The following is a 6,000-nucleotide window of genomic DNA, read 5'->3' on the forward strand; positions in this document are numbered from 1 at the left end:
TACTATTCAGCAATAAACAATGTATACACCTAAAATTTTGATAAATCTTAAAATAATTATACTGATTAAAAGAAGCTGTATAAAAAAGAATGTATACTCTATTTCATTGATGTATAACTCTAAAAAATGTGAACTTACCCATGTGACAGAGAACAGATCAGTGAGGAAGCAAGAGGGGGTTAGTCAAGAAGAAAGGATTACAAAGGGGTCTGAGAAGATTTTGGAGAGGTGGCAGATATGTTCACTCCCTTAAGTGTGGTGTTATATTCATTGGAATATACATACCAGAGGCCCAGTTCATGAAATTTGTGCACAGGTAAGGTCCCTAGGCCTGCCTGGCGATCAGGGCCTATCAGGTTCCCTGCCTCCTCCTTCCCTCGCTCCTCCTTCCCTCGCTCCCTCAGCACCTCACTGCCACCGCTGGTTGCCCACCATATTCTGTGCCACCCCCTGGTGGTCAGTGCACATCATAGCGAGCAATCAAACTCCCGTTCTCAAGGTCGAACTCCCGAGGGGACACTTTGCATATTAGCCTTATATATATATATATATAGATGTCAGAATTATCAGATGGTATACTCTAAATATGTGCCATTTATTGAATGTCAATTACACCTCAATAAAGTCACTATTATATGAAAACAAACACTGGCTCCTATTTGTAATTGTTTGTTTAAACTCTGACTAGCTTAACAGACTAAGTAACATGATGAGAGTGATCAGGACTCTCTCATTCAATGATATCTCCTGCTGTGGCTGATTCAAGGCAGGCTTTCAATAAATCCCTATTAGAAGAATAAAGAAATGGTTAAGTTATACTGTCACTGATCTATGTGATATTTTGGCCTTGCTGTGATTCATGTATTGAATAGCTGATCAGGTTGTAGTGTCAGACATTAACCATATTATTTCCCTTGTTCTAAAGCCAACTGGAGTGTAAATGTCCTTGAAGTGTGTTTTTATTTTTAAAGGCAACTGCATTCCCAACCGAAAATAAGCTCAAACGCAACTGCCAATTTTGATAGGAATTTATGTTAGAAATGAAAGCCACGAAAGGTTAGCAAACATCAAGAGACAGCTAAAACATCTTGCTTGTGATATTTAAAGATAAGTTCGCTTCTAAAGGAATCCCACAGTGTGTAATCCCATCTGGGTAGGTGAATTCGTGTCATAGTGAAATGACTAACTTCTGTTTCACCAAATGTTTATGACGACAAATGATGTCCGTCACCACAGTGGGAGGCTTGTTTAACTTTCCTGGGTCTATGATGACAGTCTCCGAACAGTGAAGTGAAGCAAAACTCAGTTAAGAGTCTCTGTGCTTCCCTTTCGATTGCTTCCAGGGTCATCATTTTTAAATTCTGATTTTTTTTTTTTTTTTACTAAGGCTTAGAGGTTGTTAGTCATTCAGACATCCCCTCTACAAAAATTCCAACTCTGAGCCATTTGCGAAATTATGAGAGAGCTAACCCTGGAGTCTGTCTTGGAAATGGGCTTGTCATTTTCTTCCCAGTACCCTCAGTGGCAACACTGTAGGGCATTAAAATGGTAAAAAAAACAACATCACCACAATCCCATCAGCAGCCTTCTATATAAATGTAAATACAGAGGCCAAATTGCCTCAAAAGGCACAGCTCTTACTCTTTAGCAGTGTTTTATATTCTTCATACTTATTCATTTCACCTACTCCCTACTGCAAACTTACTCAGTCTGCCAGCTTCCCTCGCTTTAAAATAGTTGTTGGAGTAGCTGTGAATGTTCTCCATGACAATTGCTTTTGTGATTTACTCAAAATCTGACAATTTTTAGGCCTGGAAGAATAAAAAGCCCACGATCTCTGGGGATATCGCTGCTCAAGATCATATTTAATCTCCCTGTGCCGTCTTCCCCGAGTACGTTTCTGTTTGAGTACACTGCCAGGGCGTTGGTAAAGACACCTCCGCCGTGGCCCCTTCTGACAGGCATTATCTTGAAGCTTTCTTCTTTCATTTTGTTTGGTGCCCAATAACATCTCAAAATTTTCTTTGGCTGTATTCACCAAGAAGAATAGATACGCCCTCAGCTTGCAGAGTGGAATTTGTCCTCTTGCATCCAGGTTCTAAGTTAACATTAATTTTTCTGTTGGATATGTAAGGATTAAAAAAAAATTGCTGGTCACTAATACTGACCCATCTTTGGGTGACAACAGGAAACAGATGACTAACAAGAAATAGTTGGCCCTGGATCTTGAAAGTCTAAATCCATTATGAGATGGCGAGACTTCTCATTGATAGAGTTTGTCTGTGTGGTCTTACAACATCTTGACAAGGAATAATTGCATTGTCTGACTTTTTAAAGTTAGCCCGGCCTATGTGGCTCAGTGGTTGAGCGTCGGCGTAGGAACCAGAAGGTCATGGTTTGATTCCCAGTAAGGACACATGCCCAGGTTGCAGGCTGCATCCTCTGTGTGGGGCGTGCAGGAGGCAGTGATCAATGATTCTTTCTCATCACTGATGTTTCTATCCCTCTTTCCCTCTCCCTTCCTCTCTGAAATCAATAAAAATATATATTTAAAAAGTCACCACTTTTCCACAAGGATATTAGTTAAGAAAAAGTCCATTATCATTTGGTGAAAAGTCTACAAATATACATAGATGTCAGAAATTTGATATTAGCATAAAGGGTTTTAAAAAGGGTCCAAACAGATCAAGTGTGTGCTACCCCATTTGCATGATCACATTCTTTGTAATTTTCAAATTATTTACATAGGTTCCATTTCCTTATGAGTTATGAGAGTTGTGCAAATCTTTTAGAGTATTTCTCAGTTAACTTCTATAGAAAGATAATTGACAGTGGGTAGAGTTGCCTTAAAAAAGCTGGAAGAAATAATATCTGTAATTTATCCTAAGTGCTTGCATATTTCATTTTATTACAGAAAAAACTATTGAGTTTGTACGTTGATGATTCTCATTTTACAGATGAAAAAATGGGAAAACCGAAGCTTGAAAAATTTATAACACGTTCTCAAGGATTCATGCCCAATACCTAAAAACTAGGCTGAACTGAGTTCTGTAGCCCCCAGTCCTATGTCCAGGCTAGCCACAATACCCCCCTGATAGGCTGAACTTCCACTTCGGATGCTGCCCAAGGAGGAACCAGTGGGTTCCCTCTCTGTTTTAGAAGCTTGCCATGAAGCAAGTCATGAAATGTTAGAACTGCTTTCACAGTGAGTTTAAACATGGCATTGGAGTGGGAGAGATGCCGTGAATTATTGTTGCATTTTCAACAGTAAAGAAGAGTAACTTGGGCATCTTTAAAAAGATCTTCATCAGCATCATGTTTGAATATGACAATTCACGTGGCCTTATGGCCCAGAGGGTTTTGAGCTATTTAAAATTTTCCCAGTATGATTCTCAAACTCACTCAGACTGGGGGCCATTGGGTTTGGTGTCTTCTATGGGGCCATTTAAATTTGTGATTTTATTAGTGTGACTTGCAGGACTGTAGCAGTTGGTCTCATCTCCCTAATCTGGACCCTTACCACTATTTCCCAGTCTCAGAAAAGCATTCTTTTGTTATACAGCCCTTTCTCTTATTCAGATGCTGACATTGTTGGAAGCCTGATCAATTATGTATAATTTGGAGAGGTGGGATGGTGTCTGAAAAATAACTCTAAACGTCAAAAGCCTTTTTTTTCACCACCACAAAATGACCTTCTTTTTTTACCTTTTATATCCAGTACTTCTCACCAACCTAAAGAAGAGTAGATTTCCAATATTGTTTTTCTGTGAAATTGGCATATTATAAAAACTACTGTTATCAACATTCATTCAATAAACATTTTTTTGTTCCTGGCAGTTATCAGTTGAGAATAACTTGATGAGCAACCTGGATTCAGCTTTGGCTCTGACCATGTGTATAATCCAATGAAGCATACAGACCAATCAACTAATCTGGTGAATTTTGTCATCAATTGTTGGGCTTGTGTAAGAGACTGTTACTTGTCTCCTGATATTTGTTTTTCTTATCTTTCACAGTAATTGAAATTGTATACTACTCTTAATGAAGCAAACATTTACCAACCTTTTTTATTTCCAGTGGAGGTGGCCATGCAATGAAGTCCTAATCAACAGGATCGATATGAAAATATCATGTGGCAGTTTCTAGCAATTCTCCCAAGGAGCATCTGGTGCATGTCCTTTGCCCCTTGTTTTGTCTCTTTCTCTGTCCTGATGATTGTAATGTAGATATTGGTTGGAGCTGCATTATGGATCAAGAGAAAGAGGGAAACTCTCTAGAGATAGTGAAAAAGACTGGAGGGGACCTGAAACCCTAAGAAGTTTAGGGAACAGAGCCATCATACCACTAGGGAGTTTTATAGGGCATCCTGGGGATACATTATAGGGAAAAGAGATCTGATCTAGTCTCAGAGTCCAGAAAGGCTTCCCCAGAAGTGACATTTTGGCATGTGTTTGTAGATTAGACATATTGTGTGGAGGATGAGGTGAAGCAGAAGGGATGAAGGGGTAATGGAGGATTTCCATCTAGAGAAACAAGGTTATGGTGAGGGAATAATGCATGGGGAAGTGATTTACAGAGTAGCATTGCTCTTATCATAAGACATTCTCATTATGAAGCCCACACTGCTCAGCACATGCTTCAAAGTCTGCTGGAATTAACCACCTGCCCGTGTCCCACCACTTTCATCTCTCATTGCTCCCCGCCATGAAATTCAGTAGTTCTCTTCCAGCATCCTTCTCCACCACCCAGGCCATTTTCAGAGAACACTTTCAACTCTGCCTCCCTCACAGAAAAGTTTCTGAATTACCCTGGCTCCCTAAAGAGCTCTGATAGCGAGGGCTCTTCCATCCACTTCCACATGTACTCACTCTTAGGCTCTGTGACTTTCCCTCTAGTTCTCTTCTTCCACTTACTGCACTTCCCATATGTGTTACCCAAGACCAAGGACTATGCCCTGTATTTTCGTGTCTATCTGGGAATGCCTCGCTCAAACCTCTGCTGTAAAACATTTGGTGACAGAATGGCTTGAGTCCAGATTGAAAGTCCCTTCCAGCTTTGCCTTGCCCATCAAAGTGGCCCATTTAGTGATGAGATTCTTTGAGGACCAGTCCAATGTAATCGTTTCTCATCTTGAAAGCTCCAGTATTAAGAGTGGCCCTGGAAAATTCATCAGAGAATAAAATTTTCCTCATCACTTCTGCTGCCCCGAAGGCCTTTGAATAAATGATGGTGGGTGGTTTGGAGCTATGATGGCCAAATACAATATTAAAGCTACATTCTGTCTCTCTCTGGTCTGCCTGGTGGAGTTTGATGTATTGAATTTTACATGTAAGAACCAATTTACTTTTGATAAATTTATGCTCCGAGCTATATAGCTCTGACCACTACAATTAGGGACATTCTGACAAACGAACAGGTATGCAGACAGAGCATGTCATCCAAGAATGTGGGTGGCTTCTTCTGGGGTCCTTGATCCTGGAGAGATTTTTAACTCTTTTTTCTCACTGCTGGTTATCAAATAGATAAATAAAGTCTTCCATCTTTGGGGACTTACCCCCTCACCTTCATTGAACTATTACATTTAAGTTCTCCCAAAAAATGTAATGTCAGCCCCAAGAAACCAAAACTTCAGCCATACTGAGTCAGAGGGAGAAGAAACTATTGTAGATAGCTGAGCTTCTGTCTTAATCAAGAGCTGATCAAGCTAATACATTTTTTCTCATTTAAACATTTTTGAAGAGACTTTCTCTAAATTTTTTCATTTGCTCATTACCTTTTACATAGGAAACATATAACATATTTCCTTTTTTCCCCCATTCACTTATTCCACTAATATTTGCTGTGTAACTAGTAAATATTAAGTACTAAGAACAAAAGAAAATAAATGGTCTCTGACCTCAAAGGGCTTATAATCTGGCAATATATAATACTGGCAAATGTTTTCTGCAAAGGGGCGGGTAGTAGATATTTTTGGTTTTGCAGGCCAGAGTCTGTCACAAC

The sequence above is a fragment of the Plecotus auritus genome, assembly GCF_963455305.1.
Source record: "Plecotus auritus genome assembly, chromosome: 5".
NCBI lineage: Eukaryota > Metazoa > Chordata > Mammalia > Chiroptera > Vespertilionidae > Plecotus > Plecotus auritus.